Genomic DNA, 22,860 nt, shown 5'->3' on the forward strand with positions numbered 1-22,860 from the left:
GAACCTCCAAATGCTTTTCAAACACTATTGGGATATGCCTCACAAAACTTCCCTCTTGCAAAGGATAGTTATCATGCGCATTTTATAGGTGGGGGAACAGGCAGAGAGGATCTGATTCTGCTCTCACTTACACCAATGTAAATCAGGATAAACTCATTGAAGTTGGCAGAGTTAAATGATTACACTGGTGTGAGAAGCGAAACAACTCAGCGGGTTACATGCCTTGCCCAAGATCCTACAGGACATCTGCAATAGAGTCAGGAACTGAAACCAGAACTCCTAATGTCCCAAAGGTGAAACTAGGTGGTTTGTTTGGATTGCTAATCTCTTCCAGTTGGAAAATGTATCAAACTGCACATGTCTGCACTTACTGGGGATCGACGCTGTGGCGATCAATGCACCAAAGACCCGCTAAATCGACCACAGATTGCTCTCCCATCAACTCACTCCACCGGAACGAGACGCTTAAGGTAAGTTGATGAGAGAGTCTCTCCCATCGATCCAGCATAGTGTAGACACCGCACTAAGTTGACATAAGCTACGTTGACTCCAGCTACATTATTCATGTAGCTGGAGTTGTGTGACTTAGGTCGACTTACCCCCATAGTGTAGACAAGGCCTATGGTTACAGCACTTCCACTGTCCCTTTACTGGGGGTGTTCAGGATAGCCTTGGGACTGCCCAAAGAAGGCTCTTGTCCCGCTATCTTCACTGTGGTCCATATGAAGGGCACTGTGGATAATAATCACCCATTCCTGGGGTGATTGTCAGAGAACGTTCCCTTTTGCTTGTAGAGCAAAGATGGCAATTTACAGGCCACACAAAGTTTGACCAAGCCAAAGTTACAGCAGGGCCAATGGTAGAACTTTATAATGGAGCTGCTTTCAACCTTAAATGCAGAAAGGTTTCCGCCTGTCCATAGTCACTGGAGCAGATCCTCAGCTGGTGTAAATTGTCATCGCTCTATTGTCTTCAAGGGGAGCTGGGTAGCACAAGGTACCTGAGCTGAAGATCTGACCCAATGTATGAAATGGTATCTTCTACCATTTTATTTCTTTTCAGTTTGGGAATTAAAATGTGGTGAGTGCTGAATCTTTCATATGGAAAATGTTCTTTTAAAATATTTAAAGTGGGTAGAGTAGCAGTCAGCGCAGAGTGAATTTTGGTTCATGTTTAGAAGCAGGCCCACAAATGCAGGTGAATTACAGACCTCATGATTTGAATCAAAAATAATTTTTCTCCTTGTGCGTTTTGAGGAGACTTCATGGTGCCTTAATGCATTTGTGGACATAAATATGAAATTATATTTTAAAAGTTAGAAATGAAGAATATGGGTGTTTTATGCAAAATGTTTTTAAACAAGAATCTGGTGCCTTTTAATGCTCTTTAAAGTCTGAGATTGATAGTGCTGACTAGAGCCAGACCTAATGTGGGCATGCCCTTTGCAAGCTTTCCTACACACGTCTGCCAAGGCACCTCATTGCTGGCATGGTTATTCTAGTCTTCAGCCTTTTCAGCACCAGACCTGGTCAGTTGTTGTGCAGAATTGTGCCATAGTGTGTGTGGTACAATCCTTTTGTGCTGTGGAATCATAATAACCAAGGTCCAGATCCTCAAAAATATTTAAGCACCTAACTCCCATGGGTTTCAAGGGGATTTATGTACCCAAATACCTTTGAGGATCTGGCCCTGAGTCACTGAGGACCCTCACCTCACACTAGTTTCACTTGTAAATCTATATTTAAATGTAGCTTATTATGTCAAGCAACCTGATCTTTTGCTTATGGATATCTCTGAATGTCACTGGTAAATACTTGCAAAAGCCAGAGCTATGTGGATAGCCTGGATGATCCAACTTAACATGTATGGATGAACTTTTTGCGCTGTGGCTGGGTATTTTTTTTCCCTCCCATCCTGAACCTACTATCCTGGTAACATTTCAGACTTGTAAATAAATAATAACCAATAGCTTTGCCTTCAAGATTGCAAATTACAATAGACCATGGACTGTTCCATACTCCTGACAAATGTTTGCTCCAATAACAGTTGTTCAGAAAAAATCATGAATTATTTAACTTGTTAGGATTTTGTTTTGTTCAAATGTCAGTTTGTTTGTAATATTTCTCCTCCCTCTTCCCCCACTCCAGTTTGGTAGTGTCTTACAATGACCCTTGAAAGAAAGGGTGGCTAAGGAGAGGAGGTGAAGTTAACGGAAGTTGTGAGATCATTTGGAATCTCTTCAGGGCCTGCTTAACAGGAACAGACAGAGAAATACAGACAATTTCACTTGCCAATATACGCTCCTACTCAGATGTATCTTTAGCTGGACAGAAACCACGGGCAGAATGAACACCAGGTCCATCTCCTACTGAAGTCAATGGAAAAACACCCATTCCTTGCAGTGGCAGCAGGATTGATTCCAGACAGCTGAATTTTGGAAGCTGGCCACCGATTTTTTTTGGTGCTTCAGTTTATGGCTGCTCAGGTAGAGATGCCTGGGCCCTGATTTTCAGAAATGCTGTGGACCAGCAGCTGCATCCAAGGTCAATGGGAGCTGTGAATGCTCAGCACCACTGAAAATCCGGCACAAGGTGTTTCAAGTGAGGAGTCACTGGCCAGTTCTGAAAATGTTGGCACAGTGACATTAACTCACCCCAAAAGAAATAAAGAAAATGGATCAAAGCTACTGTACAAATGTGGGATTGTTAGTGGTGGAACACTTCAGTCAGTGACCAACATCTATAATCGCTTGAGTCGAAACTCTGATCTTTAATCTATGGAAAGCAAATTGAAGACCCAGATGTGACTTCTCCGTAAAACAGTAGGTAGCCAAAATGCTCTTCTGTGAATAAAGAGTCATTGTTGCGAACAGTAGCCTGTAAATATGATACTCTGCTCCTGCATGTTCTCAGCTGACCTAGATACAGGTCATAGTTTTAACTTCTTTTAATACTGTAATATCCACTACTGTAATTATAATATTTATACAGTTTTTCAAGAAGCATGTTGATTGTGAAAACCAGTTCCCTTTTTTTTCCCTCTCATGGAAGTAGGCTGAAGGTCAGATTTACAAGATTTAGGGCCATTTTCTGTGCTCATTTATACCATTGTAATCTTGAGGAATGATATGGAAAATAGCGGAGTTGCTCCAGATTTATATGCATATAACTGAGAACAGAGTTTGACTCTTGGTTAGCAAAGCTTGAATAAAAAAGCAGTTGCGAGGCTAAAACTCAGTGCTATGAAGTAGCTTGTATATATTCTGTGTTTGGAGGGAACACAAGAGCCCAAAGATTTATTAGTAGTGTTTCAGAGCATTATTGAAATTAGACTTAATTATCTGTGTAATGTGCAGGATCTAGCATTTTTGATCAAGCATATTCCATTTAAAAAAAGAGATGTGCTAAACTGCTTCCAGAAAAAGAGCCCATATTTCCAAACTGCCTACTTCAAAAAACTTTAGGGTTTTTTTTTTTCTGCTAGCAAATAAATGCTCATTTAGTCCCATTTTTTGTGTTCGTGTCCAAATGCAGAACCTTTCAGATGGATAAATCCAAATGCAGAATCATTCAGTGAGAGCCAGAGTGGAACCAAGCCTTATCCTTGCATGGATTTTAGACTCTAAGGGTGCATACCTGGGTTCGCCAGAGGGAAAAGAAGATGCAAAGAGCTCCTCCTCTTCTACTTACACTTGCAGACCCCAAACTTAATTATTAGAACCGGTTGGGAATTTTTAACAGAAAAAGCCCGGTCCACAAAATCAAAATTTTCTGAGGGAAAACTTCAATTTTTGCCAAAAAATAATTACTTTCTATTGGGAAAAGTGGAAATGACAGCTCCCTGTCTGTCCACCTGCAAGGCTCTTGTCAATTTCACTTGAAAATGCAATTGAAAAGAGGCTTCCAGGTAGACAGCAGACAAGCTAAAAAATTCCATTTCAGTTCTCCCAAAATCTAGAAAGAAAAGGAGTACTTGTGGCACCTTAGAGACTAACCAATTTATTTGAGCATAAACTTTCATGAGCTACAGCTCACTTCATCGGATGCATTCAGTGGAAAATACAGTGAGGAGATTTATATACAAACAGAACATGAAACAATGGGTGTTACCATACACACTGTAAGGAGAGTGATCACTTAAGATGAGCTATTACCAGCAGGAGAGGTGGGGGAAATCTTTTGTAGTGATAATCAAGGTGGGCCATTTTCAGCAGTTAACAGGAATGTCTGAGGAACAGTGGGGGGTGGGTGGAATAAACATGGGGAAATAGTTTTACTTTGTGTAATGACCCATGCACTCCCAGTCTCTATTCAAGCCTAAGTTAATTGTATCCAGTTTGCAAATTAATTCCAATTCAGCAGTCTCTCGTTGGAGTCTGTTTTTGAAGTCTTTTTGTTGTAATATTGTGACTTGTAGGTCTGTAATCAAGTGACCAGAGAGATTGAAGTGTTCTCCGACTGGCTTTTGAATGTTATAATTCTTGACATCTGATTTGTGTCCATTTATTCTTTTACGTAGAGACTGTCCAGTTTGACTAATGTACATGGCAGAGGGGCATTGCTGGCACATGATGGCATATATCACATTGGTAGATGTGCAGGTGAACGAGCCTCTGATAGTGTGGTTGATGTGATTAGGTCCTATGATGGTGTCCCCTGAATAGATATGTGGACACAGTTGGCAACGGGCTTCGTTGCAAGGATAGGTTCCTGGGTTAGTGATTCTGTTGTGTGATGTGTGGTTGCTGGTGAGTATTTGCTTCAGGTTGGGGGGCTGTCTGTAGGCAAGGAGTGGCCTGTCTCCCAAGATTTGTGAGAGTGATGGGTCGTCCTTCAGGATAGGTTGTAGATCCTTGATGATGCGTTGGAGAGGTTTTATTTGGGGGCTGAAGGTGATGGCTAGTGGCGTTCTGTTATTTATTTTGTTGGGCCTGTCCTGTAGTAGGTGACTTCTGGGTACTCTTCTGGCTCTGTCAATTTGTTTCCTCACTTCAGCAGGTGGGTATTGTAGTTGTAAGACTGCTTGATAGAGATCTTGTAGGTGTTTGTCTCTGTCTGAGGGGTTGGAGCAAATGTGGTTGTATCGTAGAGCTTGGCTGCAGATGATGGATCGTGTGGTGTGGTCTGGGTGAAAGCTGGAGGTATGTAGGTAGGAATAGCGGTCAGTAGGTTTCTGGTATAGGGTGGTGTTTATGTGACCATCGCTTATTAGCACTGTAGTGTCCAGGAAGTGGATCTCTTGTGTGGACTGGTCCAGGCTGAGGTTGATGGTGGGATGGAAATTGTTGAAATCATGGTGGAATTCCTCAAGGGCTTCTTTTCCATGGGTCCAGATGATGAAGATAGAGACTGGGAGTGGAAGGGTCATTACACAAAGTAAAACTATTTCCCCATGTTTATTTCTCCCCCCACTGTTCCTCAGATGTTCCTGTTAACTGCTAGAAATGGCCCACCTTGATTATCACTACAAAAGGTTTTCTTCACCCCCCGCCACCCCCAGCTCTCCTGCTGGTAATAGCTCATCTTAAGTGATCACTCTCTTTACAGTATGTATGTTAACACCCATTTTTTCATGTTCTGTGTGTATATAAATCTCCTCACTGTATTTTCCACTGAATGCATCCGATGACGTGAGCTGTAGCTCACGAAAGCTTATGCTCAAATAATTTGGTTAGTCTCTAAGGTGCCACAGGTACTCCTTTTCTTTTTGCGAATACAGACTAACACGGCTGCTACTCTGAAACCTAACAAAATCCAGAAAATAAGTCTAAACTCGATGCTGTGAAGAGTTTTCTTTTTTTCTTTTTTCTTTTCTTTTACTTTTTGGCCCAGTTCAGGATGGAAAAAATTCCAAAACCTCAACATTTTTCACCAAAATGGATTTGCATTTTCCTGCCAGCTCCAGTGATTCCACTGCAGGTGAAGAGGAATGTTTGGGTGCAGGGACCAGGATACTAGCAGCTCTAGAGGGTGTGTCTGGCTAGGATGGTGCCATTGCCCCTCCCCTACACAGGTGTTGTGAGGTGAGTGCTCACTGCCTGGTGCAGCAAGGGGCTCGTTTATCTGCTCTCCCCAGTGCTACAAGGGGCAACATGCCTTCCAGGAGGGTCTTATGGTTAAGACACTGCACTAACCTGTAGGTGACATTAGTTCTGTTCCTAGCTATACCACTGATTTCCTGTGTGACCCTAGGTAAGCCATTTAACCCTCCTGTTCCTCATTTATACAATGGCAACAGTCATACTTTTCTACTGCCCCAGGGGATAAATTTGCTAATATTTACAAGGTGCTCAGAGAGTACGTCATGAGGGCTAGATGAGTGCCTAATTAGGTAGGCTAATAGCTAGATGTACCCTGTTATTTTGTCAGTTCCCTTCCCATCAAATAGTTGTTTCTTAGGAGGCATACCTGGTTGTCACAACGTGGTGCTAAAATATCCGTCTTATGGAACAATGGGTTGTCCTTCATGCTTTCACTGCTATTCTTGCTTGGATTCTCTCTTCTCCTCCTCTCCCCCGTCCCCTCCCTCTGGACTATATTGTACTCATGAATTTGTCTTAGGGTTGCAGGGAAACCAAAGCTGTAACTGTCACAATTGTCATTTTGGAAATATTGTGTGGACAATAAAAATGAATTGTTCCATGCTCTGGGTTGAATAATCCAACTTGGATTTCCACAGTAAATGATTAACTTTTCTTCGAACACAGAAGGAAGATTGCAAGGGACTCAATTAATCAAAGCAGCAGTCTCACTTGTTTAGAAGTCTGCACGCTTCTCACTAACAGCTTCCAAAGCTGTCTTGCTGCACAGAGCTAATTCCAGGATAACTAATTAAACACAGGTGCAGGCTAGAACACTTGTTGAATTAATGTACAGTATCTTCTTGTCTCTGCTCCCAGGCACTTGTACCCAATAACATCCGGTGTCTGCTGTATTTTTATAGTTAACCCATGTGCACTAGAGATAATTAACCCCCCCTTTTTTTTTTGCTGGTTTAACATTCTGTAAAAGCATATCTTTATTTAGTCTCTGATGCGATTGGTTGCCACTGATATTGTTACACACCTAATGGAAAAACTGCATCTTGTAGAGAAAGGAACAATGAGTTAGTGAAACACTGAAGTATATTAATGGATCTCCTGGCATTAGCAGCTGTTGATACAGATGCTTCGTATCTTTAGAGGGTATTTATCTGCAAAGTTGTCTTAACTTAAATTTTTGGCAAGGCCATCTGGTCTTGTGGTTAAAGCTGGCGATTGGAAGTCAGGACTCTTGGATTATATTCCTGGCTCTGCCTCTGACTAACTTTGGGCAAGTCATTTAGGTCCAAATTATCAAAAGTGCCCACTAATTTTTAGGGACCTAATGCCCAGCTAGAGACACTTAAGGATTTGCAGAGGTAGTGAGCAGTCACTACACCACATGGGTATTCATAAGAGGTGCAGATAACTTGGCATCACTAAAATTCACTCCCCTGCCCCCCAAAGGCTCAGCTCCTTGAAGATATTTAGGTGAAATCAATGGGAGTGAGGCACCTACATACTTTTGAGTATCTGGGTCTAAATGTCTCAAATTAGGCACCGAAAAATTAGTGCTCACATTTGAAAACATTGGCCTTTTTTTGTCATGGTTCTTCTACTTTACCTATGGGACAGAGGTGTTTGTAAGTCTTAATGAAGATAATGGATCTCTCTTACAGTGATGTGTGTTGTTGTTGGTGTGTGTGTGTGTGTGTGTGGTTTTTTGTTTTTTGTTTTTTGTTTTTTTTTTAAACCTCACCAGAAGCACAGTTTCACTTGAAGAGGTGAGGAGGAGCTGGCATAGGATCCCTTCCACTTTAACCCAGCGGTGTTGGTAGGGCTTTTTTTCATTCCCTGTAGCTTCAAGGGCCCTTAGTCACTGTGCGGGATTGGTGGCATTTGCAAGGACATCTTTCCACCTTAGGTGTGGAACAGTTCTAGCAAGACTGGGAGCCCTGGCTTGCTCCAGACTGTTCCTTTCATGTGGTACTGACCACTCCTCCCTCGTTTCCCCCTTCCCCCAGCTGTCTTCCTTTGCTCGGCCAGAGTGAAGGAATGCGGGGAAAAGGGAGGTGACAGCTTCCTTGGAATGCAGCCCTTGACCTTCACACGATGGGCACCATTTAAAAAAAAAAAAAGGGGGCTGTTTATCATATTATTTGCAACATGCCTTATCCTTGGAATGTGAAATACACCGTAAGTGATGTGGTACACTTAACAATTATGGGTAATAAATATTCAGGTTTAGTACTGCCCATTGTACCTACCTTGGAGGAGATGTGAAGGGCTGCATTTCTACTCCTATTAACATCAATGGAGTGACTCTCACTGACCTCAAAGGGAGTTTTGCTGTGGATTTCAAAGGGACAAAGACTTGGCCCCGTTATGTGTAGATAAAGGCTCAATATACAAGAAATAAAAGTCTTTTACGTATGCACCAAAGTCTTCTGGGTCCTTCACTCCACTTCATTATGGGAGGAAATTTTTACCTGTGTCTTATTAATACAAATGTTCCCAGAGACTTAGACAATGGACATATGTTTTTATAAATGACTAAACCTTCAACAGAAGTAATGCTGGTGAATCCTAGTACAATGTTATGCTTGAATGGTACTGAGGTTAGTACAATTCCTTCAAGTAGAAACACCATGAAATGCAATGAAACTAGGAAAGCCTTCCTCCTGCCCCCAACACAGAAGGAAAAAATGTTTGTGTATCTGAAAGAAAGTAACAACTTTTTGTGCTTTAACTCAATAATGAAAGAGGTCCAAAAGCTACTACAGAGGATTGTAGTGATAAGATGATGTAAAACCTGAGAAGCGGATCAGATAGGACAAGTAATATTTTATCCAGTGTAGGAACCAAACCCTGCCATACTGTATAGGTGGGCTGATCTGGAACAATTGTACTTGCCATATGGAATGCAGCTAGAGAGCTCAGTGCATGAGATGACAGAGATTTTCCAAATGCAGAGATTTTTTAAGACAGGAATGTTGTTAGGGGAATCACCTAATAGGTTCTTAACCACTTATGTAAGTTCAGAAAATCAGCTATAATTTATTATCCTGTTGTGCTTTCCAGTACCTTTTTTAATTTGGTAGAACCAAGTAGCATCATGGTACTGAAGTAAAAATGACTACTTTATTTAGTATTTATTTCATACTTGGGAATAACTGGTCACACTTAAGGGGCTAGGATGAATTTTCTTTGTTGATCAATTTGGGGAAAAATCATATGTGTGCGATTTTATGTAGCAAAATGTTTGCCCTTATGCAAAGAATATGAGAAAAGTATAAAATTTGAAAATGTATAGAATAGCAATATCCATTATTGTTCCTAGTATATTAGAGAGACAAGGTGGATAAGATGATATCTTTTATTGGACCAACTTTTTTTGGTGAAGGAGACCAGCTTTCAGGCCACACAGAGCTCTTCTTCATGTCTGACTAGAATAACAATGGCTCAGTTCTCATTGAAGAACACCAGGCACAAAGGACCAAAGGAGTTCAGTGTAAGCCGTGTTAAGTTTAAGCTATTGGCAACCCATCCAGGTAGAAATACTGATACTGATGGTACTGTATAATGGAATTTGCAGGAGCACAAGAGAAGCAGGATCATATCCTAGATTACTTCCTTTCAGCTCATATGGCTGCCAGTTGTGTTGTGTGTATGGTGGATGTAACTGGCATGGTTTTGTTTTTTGAGTGCCACACTTTTAAATTTCTAGGAAGCTGTTGTCTGTTGCTGGTAGCCACCATTGTGCATTCAATTCTGTTCTGTGTTGAGGTCAGCTACCACCTGTTACAGAGGAGATTCTATCATGGTAACTTTTTGTTCTTGTTTAGTTGTCCTTATTTTTTAAATAAGTGTAATTCAAATTGAAAGTATATGGTTGTTCTTAGCATATGCAAAAGCTGGCTGGAGGGTTCTCCATGTCAATGAATATTTGATGGATATTATTTTTAGCGGTAATTACAATATTGTGGGGCGTTACATGATGGTGTATTAGATGCCGTATTTTTATTTGTTACTCTTATCATGTTCTTTGTTTGTTTGTTTCCCCCCACCCCCCCATAATTTTACCAGTACTTTGGTGACTCGGGGAGCTAGTCTCAACAATTGCACATTGTCTGCACGCTAGGAAAAATGTCAGGTTTCTGAAGTATGGGCCCCATTCTGCAGTGGAACATTGCAGCTACTGAAGTAATAAACCAAGAAAGGCTGTGTGTATGTATGAATTTAGAAATGTGTCTTAAAGTTGCGATGTCCATTTCCCCATAATAGCTGTTTGTTATAGAAGTACATGATTGATACAATGGACCCTGATATACTGTAGACAGATGTAAAATTGAGAAGCCAATAGGCAGCTATCATTCTTCCTTCTATTCCTTTTGTGTATCCCATGTCTGTCTCTGCTTATAGTCAAATCTGACATAGTGCATGCCATATTGAGCAGTTATGCTTAATTACAAGCCAACACAAGAGATATGAGAGCATTAAAGAAAACACACAAAGTGGGAGAGTGAGAGAGGTTTTCTGCAGAAGCCTACAATGATATTTTTTTTCACGCTGGTTCTGGATACCCAGAATCCACACCTATTTCTTTAAGCTGCCGGGTTCCTTCTTTAAGAGGGAAGAAAGATAATAATGGCTGGCTCATAGAGGAGAGCCTTTAATTATCTAATAAACTATCTAAATCAGTAAATAACTTTATAAAGTAAAACTCACCTTAAAAAGAAAAAAAAAAGTTGCCCCTACCTTGATTTGAAGAATTTGCCTCACCCATGCGAACAACAGTGTACTGTAGGGGCGGATTGGTACAGCCTGTCCAGTTCAACTTCTCAGTTCCCTCCCTTTTACAAAGTTGTTGTTGGTTGTTAGGCACTGACTCTGCTTGGAGCCGAGCAAATGATAATTAAGAAACTTGTGCACCAAAGAGCTGCCAGCACCTGTGGGGCACCTTGGAACGAGTGTAGTGCCCTGCATGTACACGGTTACTCTGACAGGGGGTTCCTTGAGGGCTTGGAACATAAAATGTGCCTTGAATTATCCTTTGTAACTGTCGTTTTCAGCTATCTCAGTCTTGCTGGCTCGGCTCTGGAGTCCATTTTCTTTGGACTCCAAGCTGCACTAGAGGTGGTATCATGCAGGCAGGATCATACTTTTTCCTCAGTGAAACTCCCGGGCTGCACACTGAAAATTATTACTGCTGACCTTTGACCTCAGTTACACGTTTTCAAAATTCAAATGTAAATTGGGTCCAAGGGAATGAGAGAACCCAAAGGAAACTAACAAATCCTTCTAAAGCAACAGTTCAAGTCTCTTTGACAGGAAGATGCTGCAGAAGTTTGTGACATCGCGCTCGGCAATCTTCAGTGTAGGGTGTGTATTTTCCCTCTCCTTTCACTTAGAATTCCTGTGGTATCTTTTATGGGACAAATCACATTGGCAAACAGAAAAATGAAGTATGGGCTCCTGAGATTGGTCATATTTGATTGCAAAATAGTCATAAAAAGATGAATCTCACTTGATAAGGAAGAGATTATTTCCCATCCAAATGCTACTGTGGCATCTGTCTCTCTCCTGGTCACTTCCTTCTAGCTCATTTACAAGCCTGGAAGCAAACTGAAAAATTTATTGCAGTACTTCATGGACCTCCATGTGCATGCATGAGTATTTTCATGGTTCATTTCTGGTTCTCAGTCTTATGATGACTCATCCATCCATCAGTTCTTTCAGCACTGCAGGTAAGGGAAGTGCTCAGTGACACCGGGAATTCTTTCTCTGGTTGGGGTGTGAGGTGATGGAGGTTGTCAGGGTGGTAAAGGGGGTAGAAGTAGCACTGACTAAAAACACTACGGATTAAAAAGGTCGTTTAGGTTAGGTTTGGATCTGCCTTTTAGAGTCGTCTTGTAATTAGCTTGTCTCAGACTGAGTGATGTGAGCTTTGTTTACATGACTGTACTGTATGTCTGGAATGCTCAGTAGAGTGACCATACCTATTGCTGTCAATCCATGAATGTCATTTTACAGTAGCAATAAATGCGTATGTAAACAAATACACTTCAAACGTGATTCTTCATACCTTGGTAATTTTTAATAGATACTTTTTGTTAAATCTTAGTGTATGACCACAAAGGAGGTCACTCCCACTTAAGAAATGCAGTCATGGAACAGAGGGCTGCAGTCCGTTTCAGACTCTTACTGTGACTTGCTTCTCACCTTCAATAGCTCATTCCTATCTATGTGCCTTGATTTCTGAATCTGTGTAATGGGGATAATACTGACTTCCCTCAGATGTGATGTAAGACTTCATGCATGTTTGTAAAACACTAGGGTATAGCTACACTGCGATAAAAGTCCGGCAGCTGACCCACATCAGTTGACTTGGTCTGGGGCTGAGGGGCTATAAAATTGCAGTGTAGACATTTGGGCTCACACTGGAGCCCGGCCTCTGAGACACCCTCCTCTTGCAGGGTCTCAGAGCCTAGACTCCAGCCTGAGCCTGAACTTCTACACTGCAATTTTATAGCCTCACACCCAAGACCTGTGAGCTTGAGTCAGCTGGGGGCCAGGTGTGGATCTTTTATCACAGTGTAGATGTGCCCTGAGACTTGGTGCCACAGGTTTTGTCCTGCAGTGTAGACATACCATTAGAGTACTGGGATGGAAACTGAAGTAGAAAATGATGAGCTATTTTTATTGTTACATGGATCTGTCCTGATTCTGCCCTGGATCTGAATGGGTGTATCCCACATGAATTCTCTGTTGGACCTTTGGGTAAATACTATATTTAATTCATTTTTTAAAATGCATGTTATTTGTCAGATGGACTGGAATAGACCCTTAGGTGCTAGCCAGATCTGTCTTGATACCAGTTCTTCCTAATACTCTAAAACCTGCATTGTGTGGTGGGTGTTTGCTAAATATTCATTCAGTGCTTGCTTTTAAAATGCATGTTGGCTGGCTACACAATAGACCTGAATGCCTCTAAAGAAACCATTATAGCCCGGTGTATAATGTATGTATGTTTAGGATACATGCTACATGCAATTTTAAAAGAAATCTGTATGGAAACCAATTGTACTGCATATGCAGTTGCTGAATGTGTTTAAACAGCAACACCTCAAGCCTTTCCAAAATACAAAAGGGTGGGATCCATAAAGGTACTTAGGCCCCTAAGTCTGGGGTTTAGGTGCCCGAGTCCCAGTTTTGGTTCCATTGTGATCCCCAAAACTCCTGCTGAGCCCCGTTGGCACCTCAACTCACTTGACAGCTTAGTTTTCAGGGTAAAAGTTCCCTTGGCACCTACGTTCCTGCCTCTGAGCATGTGCAGTGGTGCCTTCCTCTAGCACCTGAACACCTAGCATCCACCTAACCCCCACAGTGAGGCATGAATTCAGGGAAGGCAGGTGTTCAGCCGCCTCCGGCATGGGTGGGGTCCCATTTGAAGCTCCTCTTGAAGCTGTTTCACTTTAGCCAAAGACTTAAATCATCCTTGGACCAGCAAGCGAGAGAGAATGAGTCTAGCATGTTGGTTAGGGCACCTAACTCTGAGACCCCAGCTCCAGTCCCCTTGCTCCAATCACTTTCATTCAGTACCCACAGCAGAACAGCTTCAACAGGAGAGACTGAGGGAGCCCACATCAGAATATCCCATAGCTCTGTGCTTAGCTCACCCACCTGAGAGGATTTCAACAGGTGTCTTACCTTTTTCCCCCTTGAACCTGAGTGCCCCCACATCCCACCTGAGTGCTCTAACCACTGGGCTCAACATTTTAAAGTGGGCATCACCACTTCTTCCTCCCCCTCCTTCAGCCATTTTTGTGGAGAAAGGTAGGTACCCACCTCTTTCCGGCAAGAAACAACTTAGGTGGCTGGTTCCCATTCATGGATTGCTAGCAGATGGGCACCTCCCTGCAGCCTGGATTGCACCTCTGTCTGAGAGAGGGGTGGGGCTGATGACACGCCCCTGTTGTCAGCATCTCCCATTTGCTAGCTTGGGCCTAGCGTGCTGGCTTTGGTGATCATGTTCTAAGGTGCCTGTCTCTCCCCAGGCATTGTCTAGGTCTAGGGAGCCTAGCTGCTTAACGCAGGCTTTGTGGATCACAGTGTTATTCCTGTGATGATTTTTTTTTTTTTTTTTTTGTAGGGGCTTAAGTCCCTTTGTGGCTCCCACTCTAAAACAATTTAGACTACTTTCTGGAGTAATCACTTCCCAAACTTCAGATTCCGATTTCCATTTACACTAGTGTTAATTCATAGGGGCTGAATTGGCTTCAACAAAACTACTATAGATTTATATGAGCATAAATGAGACCAGAACCTGACCATATATGCATCTGTGTATAATATCTACATAATAAAGTTAAAAAGCTATATGTGAAGTTCTAGCACAGAACAATTCATTGTCATGGTAGAATTGCAGCCCATTGAGAATTGTGTGGCTTTTTCCCTGGGTAAGAAGCTGGGAAGGTCCCTGGCAATTTGGATCCACTGTTCTGGGTGGCTTGTTATTGTCTGGATTCCTTAGTTTGTTTGTGCATCTGTAAAGGAAAGAGATTGAAACTCTGCCCTTGGTGAGAATTTTATTCACCTTCTCTAGATAGGTTCTGCCCACTGGCCTGTAACGTAGAACCTTATATTTGTCCTCCTAAACAATCATTTGTCTGCCATTAAGGTGACGGCATGACCCACTTTGTTTGTAGCTGGGAGCAAAATCAAATGGCGTTGCCCTCCTGCGAGAGGCTTTTAATGCATGAATGGTCCTGAAAGCTCTTATTACGCACTGCGTGGTTGGGAGCTATTTCTGGAATGACAGTAGCCAGACATATTAATATTGGAAGGTATAAAACAAAGCTGTAGTGAAAGAGTTAACTTTTTAGTTTCTTTATGTGCTGAGAATTCAAGAGGCAATGCTGTGTATTGGAGTTAGGAACTCCTAAATCCTCATCCAGGCTCTGCCACTTATTTATGTTATGGCTTTGGGCTAGTTGCTTAACTGCTTATTGCCTGAATTTCCCCATTTGTCAAATCTGCTTATCGCTAGGGGGTGTCTGTGGGGCTTAATTAATGTCTGTAAGGGGGTTTGAGATCCTTGGCTGAGAGATGATACAGACTTGCAAATTATTTATCATCCGTGAGAGCCAGAGGAAGCTTACACACATGGGCATCAGAATTATTTCTTCCTGTGATGATGCTCTTGGACTCTGCTGCAGCACAATCAGCAGGGGTAGATGGGTTTGGATGTTTTTAGACGAACTCTTCATTTTGGGCTTTTCAGGCTTTCTGGAAAGGAGAAGATGCAGCTGAGTGAAGGAAAAGGAGGGTAGCCAACATTAACTATCCTTTCCTGTTGGTCCCCTGGATCCTCTTCTCAGGGCAATAACAGATGTATCTCTCAGGAAGGTGAAGTAGGCTGTAGCTCACGAAAGCTTATGCTCAAATAAATTGGTTAGTCTCTAAGGTGCCACAAGTCCTCCTTTTCTTTTTGCGAATACAGACTAACACGGCTGCTACTCTGAAACCTGTCAGGAAACCTGACAGGAAGGTAATGATCTTCCTGGAAACTCCATCTTGCTACAGGCTGTTAGTAAAGCCATGCAGTACCTCTGCTGCCCATCTACTCTGCCTTTTCCTTAGGAGAAATAATGGATGTCGGATAAGAAAAAGTTCCTCCATATAATTAAACAGCATTAGAATGAGTCCTGTGCTTTGGCTGGTAGGCTGCATGATGAACTTTAGTGAAAGCAGATGGTCACAATGGTATTAAAAGCTGAAGACTTCAGTCAAGCTTTTAATTGAAAACAATTGGACCCTGCTGGATGGTAATTACCTTGGCTGCTTGCAAATAATATCACAGCATTGCTACCTATGAAGGAAGAACTGAAACTGAGTTAATAAGGAGTGCTTTAATGGCATATAAAAAGCAAGGAGCATCCAAACTTATTTTCTCTGCTAGTTTCTCCCCTGTAAGAATGTGGGGATGTGAAAAGGAACATGCAGTGGCAGAAACTAAAGAGTGAAGTGTTGGCTGCATTCATAAAACAACTTGAGCCTGTGTGTGGGGTGTGTTTTTTGTTTTTGTTTTGTTTAAACAGTTGAAATTCCAACCAGGACTCGGAAAAGCATAAAATAGCCTATAATATCAAGAGATGCTCTTTCTCTTACCCCCGAACTGTGAATGTTAATATCAAAATCTATTCTCTTTATCTCACTTTACAAGATTTTTTTTTTCCTCTTGTGGCTCTTGGAAGGTTGGGGTCCCAAAGTTTTCCTTTTCTGCACTGGGTGTTTAATTATCATTTTTATTTAGTAGCCCTTATAATCACTAATGAAGAAAATACAGTGTGGTGTTTATTTTTGCATATGATAAAGAATTCAGAGAAGGAGTTGAACATCCTGAAGCAATAATGATCAAAGTTGACTGAATTGTCAATCTGATGTTCTTCAAATACTAGAATCAGATGACGCTTCTGAGACTTTCCCACCCAAAATGTCTGTGACGTGTTCCACAAGATTCTGTTAATTGTTGTCTGTAATATACTTCTGGATGTAAATGTGTCATTGACACTAATGTACATAGTATTACTTGCTGGGGAAAGTGACTTACATTGCTATATGTGGTTCAAAAAATACCCCTGACAACACTGTCTCTTTCATACATCTCTCAGATGTGTATACATTTGCGAGTTGAATCCTGTCACCATCTGTGTAAACACTATTTTGCATGTGGTGGTGGTGGTGATGCAGCTGTGCTCATAGGGCTTATAAGCAGGGGAGCAACTTTGCTACTTCTGAAGGCCTTAAGAGTAGCAGCTGCTGTAATTTAGTAAAATTAATGAGTAACTGTGAACCACCAGTAAAAATGATGCCAAGTTTTCCCATAACATAACGTCACTTTAGAAGTGATGATTTTACGTGCTATTCCTTTCACGAGCCAAATATTTGCCTTTGTAAGTGTCCCAGCCAAGAGTTTGTCCAGCCTTGGCTGGCTTCTGGCTGGCAATGTGAAGAAATGGACTCTTTCAATGCATGCATGCCTTGAAAAATATATTGCTTCTAGAATGAAATGATTATTTTTATACCTTGAGTTCAGCCTTAATTCATATATTTTGCTGCGATAAACATACTGGGTAATATCCTGACCCTTTGAGGTCCATAGGAGTTTTGACACTGACTTCAGTGGGGCCAGGATTTCACTCACTTCATAAAGCCAAATTACGTTCTTAATTCTGAAGTAGTGTTACTGAAATTGCTGTGGAACTCATTGCCATTATATATTGAGGGTAAGAGTTTAACAAGCTGTTTTAAAAAAAAATTGACAAGTATAATAGTTACACTAGAGAGGTTAACATATTTAAAAGGGATCTAAAACCTGATATTTCATAGGTTAGCAAGGAACTTCTATATACAAATGAATAAAAAAATGATCCATTATGATGATGATTGTGCCTTCCTGTGATTTTTGGTACTGGCAGTTTTGTAGACAGGACACTGGCTTAGCTGAACTGTGAGGATGACATCTCAATATGGATGCCAACATGATATTAATAAAATTAGTATAAGATTTTTAATATTGGTCACTACTTGTTTGCACCTTCACTGAATATTAAGATATAGCTACAAGTATGTTCTAGCCAGGGATGCTTGAAAATATAACCATATCCATGTATATTTGTTAGTTATGTTGTAAAATGTTCAGGCTGGTTAAAGACATTGCAGGAGGTTTCTGCTTTCTATCCCCAAGGACAAGCAAGTGTCAGGAAGATAATCTCTCTTTAGCCAGAAACCACATTTATTGTCCCTAAGAGTGCTTCTACAAAAAAAGTTTCAAATGCAGGGTTTTTAATCTTTCTGTAACTTTCTATGCCAGTTTTTTATACTGTTCTGAAAAATGGATGTAAGATTGGTTATTGTGATTGGGGTTTTGTAGATTGTATTTGTGATGAAGTGGGGATTTTCCCTTGTTATCTTGTATGTGAGTCTTAGTGTTGAACCTATGTGAGTTTTACTGTTTTGCAGGAATAGTGTGTGCACCTCAGTTTCCCTGTGTGCTGCACCAATACCTCGGTGGTGGGAATAGGGGTGTGTGACTTTGGCGGAGACCTCTGGGGCAGGTGAGGCTGCTCCAGCGGCCTGCACGTATGTGATGTCTGGTGCCCTTTGTAACCTGACGCCCAGGAGGGGGATACAACCAGGTGACTCTTTGCCCAGGAAGCGAGAAAAATTCAAGGAGGAGGAGCAATGGGGCTGTCTGAAGTCGGGTCGCTGGGAGCTGACCGTCTGCCTCTGGGGACTGGAAGACGGGGAGTCCAGGGCTTCTGGCCCAGGACTCTCCAAGATGGACTTGGCTGAAAGTCACTGATTTCTGTGCTAACAAGTTCTGTCCTACGGTGTGTTCCTGTTGAATAGTAAACCTTTTGTTTTATTGGCTGGCTGAGAGTCATGTCTCACTGCGGAGTTGGGGTGCAGGGCCCTCTGGCTTCCCCAGGAGCCCTGCCCAGGCAGACTTGCGGCAGGGAGCGCACAGTGTGGAAGGAGACGCTGAAAGCTCCGAGGTCAGACTCAGGAAGATTGAAGCTGTGTAAGCTTCTTGCCCTGGTGACTGTATGCTCACAGAGAGGAGGCATGCTCCCCCAGAGTCCTGACTGGCATTATATGGAGTAGTTCCAGAGCATCGCCCTGGTGACTCCGTGACAGTACTTGATAAGAGTTTTAATTGTAAAAACTGCAACAAGTAAATGCAAAAAGGATTCCAAAGAGAAATAACACTGAAGATCCTTATCCAACCATAAAACAGAAGGGTAAAGTGTGCCTCTACCAACCTCCACCCTTCTGCAAGGAAAACTTCTGCTTTTGTCTTTAAAACTCTAGGAAAAACACATGTAATTGGAACTGTTTTTAAAACTTTTTGTTTATTTCTTAAATATTGAAATGGCAAACACCGTTGTGAAATGCATTCTTGCAAATATGGTTGCTAAATACAAAGATCCTAATATAATTCCTATCTTGCTATGTAAATGGTAAAATGTTCTGTGTTGCAATATGAAATCCAGTGGCCTTGTTAAACTGATTTGCTAATATAAGAAGCCATTTAAGTATACAATATTTATATTAATGGGAAATTAATTAATTACAGGCAGGTCTCAAGCAAATCTCTCACCCAAGTCAGGACAAGAAGAATCATCTTTCCAAAAAATTGGCATGTAGAATCAACAATGTCTTTAATAATATTGAATCTAAAGACCCTCTTTTAAAATTATTTATTATTAAGACTGTTTCAAAAAATGAAAACTTTTATATAAAAATAGGAATGTATGGGCTTTTTGAAAACAGAATTTAATTTCCTCTCAAACTAATAAAATGAAAGGAATATCTCAGAAAATGGACAGAATAAAAAAGTTAGCTTTAACTTTAAAAGTGATCTGATACTTTCCTGCCACAAGAAGATTGAAGGCAATGAAAGAACTGTTGCACCTTCATTAGGCAGACTACATATTCAGGAGCTAAGGATATCACCAAAACCAACCTCAAAAGCCCATATTGAGCCAATGAAAGTGTGTCAATAACTAGCTTGGAATCTAAACAAACCTGAAAGAGGTGAGTATTCCTGTAATTTCATGGAAATAGAAAGGAGAAGAGTATTTATAAAAACTCTCTGAAGTGAGCACACCTCACGCTCTCACCCTTTGCCATGCTGCTTATAGGGCAAGCACTCATCAATTTATCCTGTCCATCTCTATCTACAAGCAAGCTGCCATGAAAGCTAAGTAAAGCAGAAGACTCAAAGAAACCTCCCCAAGACTTGAATATGGATTGGTGAGAGAAAGTTAACTAAAACACTGCCAAGGGATTTGATTTGAAAACTCTTGTAATGATTTTATTGGGGTATGGAAATGCTGTTGTAACTTAAAATATTACATATCCGAGGGGTAGTAGTGTTAGTCTGTATCCACAAAAACAATGAGGAGTCCGGTGGCACCTTACAGACTAACAGATTTATTTGGGCATAAGCTTTCATGGGTAAAAAACCCACTTCTTCAGCTGCATCTTATTCCTGGAGAGGAGACAGGGGTGAAACATTGGTAAACAGAGAGTGGGATTTAATTGGTTTTAGGACTTTGAATAGTCATCATTAGCCTGTTTTAAGACAGCTCCTTAAATGGCTTCTTCTAAATAACTGATTTTAAATATTTTTTTTTGGTAGGATTTAGTTAACTTTGCCCAATTATAAACTCTCTGGTTAGTATTAATAACCAGACAGGTTTCATCTGCCCTTAAACAAATTATTTTGTCCATACATAAACAGGTTTTTTGAGTAACTTTTTGCCCTAGTAAAATGTTTCAATAAAATGTTACCATACTTCATCATTAGTTAGTTAGGATCAGGTTAATATGAAAAGATTCTGGCTTGCTGGCTGGGGAGCCCTCCTCCTCTGAGTATGCTAAAAAGGGTGACCAAATTTCTAGATACTTAACCTCCTCTGCACTCTCTTGTGTACAGCAGTTTTCAAATATCTAATAAGATACCAAGATTGTTCCCAAAATTATTGTGAATTCAATGTACTTTGATCGGGGCTTACTGAAGGAAGGGTGCTCCTGGAAGTGGTCTACTCTCAAAGGTGTAATGGCTATTGGAAAAAACTCTCCATAGAGAGCCATATACAAGAGGTTGTAATGGAGTATGCAATTTATCATTTGTGTTTTGTTTAATGTGCTCTTTTCCTTTAATAATAAAATAGCCATGGTTAATAATTGTGGTTATTTTGCTTGGTCTCGATGATGATGTCCCCTGGGCCTAGGGTATGTAAAAGAACCCATGTGACTAAATTAGTGGGAGTCACTGCCATGTCAGGAGAGTAGGAGAGAGAATTTAGTAAGAGCCGGAATACCATATCTTGTGTCTCGAAGCTAAATATTTTTAGGAATTTAAAAAATAAATCTTGGGCTGACAAGTAATTTTAAAACTACCCCTGTCTACCCCAGAGGTCCATCTGGCTGATACTGTCTGGCTGTTCCTATGTTCAAACTTACACCAGTGTAACAGAGTAGAATTTGGCCCATAAAGTGAAAACCTGGCCCCATTTAAGTCAATGGCAAAACTCTAATGGACTTCAATAGGATCAGAATTTCACTCGTGGTGTCTGCATATATGAATAATAATACGATATATAACTGCCCTTTAACACTGGAACTTGTGACAAATATGCAACTGGAAAAGTAACAATTGTCATTATTTCTACCAGTCTGGTAACAACTACTTGTCACTTACGCATATTGTAATTGCTGCTTACAGGTTCATGGGGTGGAGATTGTATACAGCATACTATTTTAAAGGTGTATGTAAGGCACAAGCTCTATTGATTTGTAGTATACAAAACAACGAACAGCTGCTGGATTTGATTAAATCTGAAGCACTTAATCTCAAAGCTGTTCTGAATATATCACAAGGCTGTAGTGATTATTGCTATTATATGATAAGCCATAGCATAATACAGGAAGAGAGAGATCATTTTTCTTTTCTTGGAAACATTTGAAAGTGTGGTGCTGGTTCTATTTTGGACTTCCTGGTGATGTCACTTTGGTAGCCTGGTTGTAGTGACAAACGGAATATAGTCTGGCTCAAAGCTGAGTGGGGTTTCTTTGTGTGCGTACATTTCTTTAAGAAAAGTGATCAGGCATTCTATACCTATTATACTGGTTAAAAATTAGTGATCTGTGTAACCAAAAAGATAGGGACCAGCCAAAAGTGAGCCTTTAAAAAAAAAAAAAATGAATTGACACTGTAAACACAAATTAGGCCCAAATTTAGATTAATTTTTAAAAAATTGGAAAACCTTAGAACAGTCTTCATTAATATTAAAAAAAAAAAAAAAAAAGTATTAGAAACCATTGTTGTTAAACAAAAAAAACCCCCTTCTTCTGCAGTGTTTGCAATTCAAAAGAGGCAGCATTAGGATCCTGAAAATGAAATATAAGTGAAAGTGTCTCAACTGATTTTCATTATTCAACTGGAGGGAATCAGAGAAAGTAAATGGTGCATAAATAGTGATGAGTGAATTGGATTTTTAAAATATTTCAGTTCTAAGAAACTAAAGTGGTATTAATAAGATATTGCAGACCATTTACTTCACCTACATTAATTTTAAGTTGACAGTGCTCTTCTATGGCTTGATTTTCAAGGGTGCTGGGCTCATGCAGCCCCTAAAGTTAATGGGAGCTTTGAAATAAAGCAAAGGTAATAAATGACAAGTGTTGGTGGAGCTGGACTGGCTGTTTTAAATGTAGGAGACTTTTAAAGCAAATTCCTCTGCAGACAGACACTGCCTTAGTGTTTTGAGCTACATATCCACCACGATAATTATTAATTGCAGGCATTTATACACCTCCCATCACCATATCATGGTCCACTTTACATTGATCTAGTTTTCAAGTGACATTATGTCTACAGAGCAGTGCTGGGTAAACTTTGCCAGTCGGCTGAATGCTATGCATACAATGAGCATTGGTAAGACAGAGTAGTGAAAGGCTTCCCTCAGATAGCTCCCTTCTGTGGTAATGGGAGGTGATTTATTGCTGGAGAAGCTGCAGTTTAACTTTCAGGACTCTTTCTCATTATCACATGGAGGGGGGGGGGAAGGGAGGAGTTTGGGCCTCTTTGATGGGAAAAAATGCCTTTAAATCTGGCAGACCTTGGGGATCTGCTGAAGACTATGGCTTTGGCTTCTGTCAGCCCCACTGGCTCCCTACAAGCAAAGCTCCATTGGAGTCATTCTGCCAGGGGACCCTTATGGTCACAGTTCCCCTGGGTCAGCCACTGCAGCTGGGGAGTAGCAGAA

General features: G+C 40.9%; 1 long non-coding RNA gene across 2 annotated transcripts in view; it reads left to right on the forward strand.

Annotated features, from left to right (window-relative positions):
• LOC122465096 overlaps positions 1-22,860 on the forward strand; it is a 66,384-nt gene that overhangs the window by 11,638 nt on the left and 31,886 nt on the right. Inside the window, exons 2-3 of one of the 2 annotated variants that reach the window (XR_006289660.1) lie at positions 335-470; positions 2,148-2,350. The exons of the other annotated variant lie outside the window; for it this stretch is intronic. This is a non-coding gene — a long non-coding RNA (uncharacterized LOC122465096). Of the gene's footprint in view, positions 1-334; positions 471-2,147; positions 2,351-22,860 lie in introns of those variants that run through there. 2 annotated transcript variants of the gene reach the window in all.

The sequence above is a fragment of the Chelonia mydas genome, chromosome 3, assembly GCF_015237465.2.
Source record: "Chelonia mydas isolate rCheMyd1 chromosome 3, rCheMyd1.pri.v2, whole genome shotgun sequence".
Classification (NCBI taxonomy): domain Eukaryota; kingdom Metazoa; phylum Chordata; order Testudines; family Cheloniidae; genus Chelonia; species Chelonia mydas.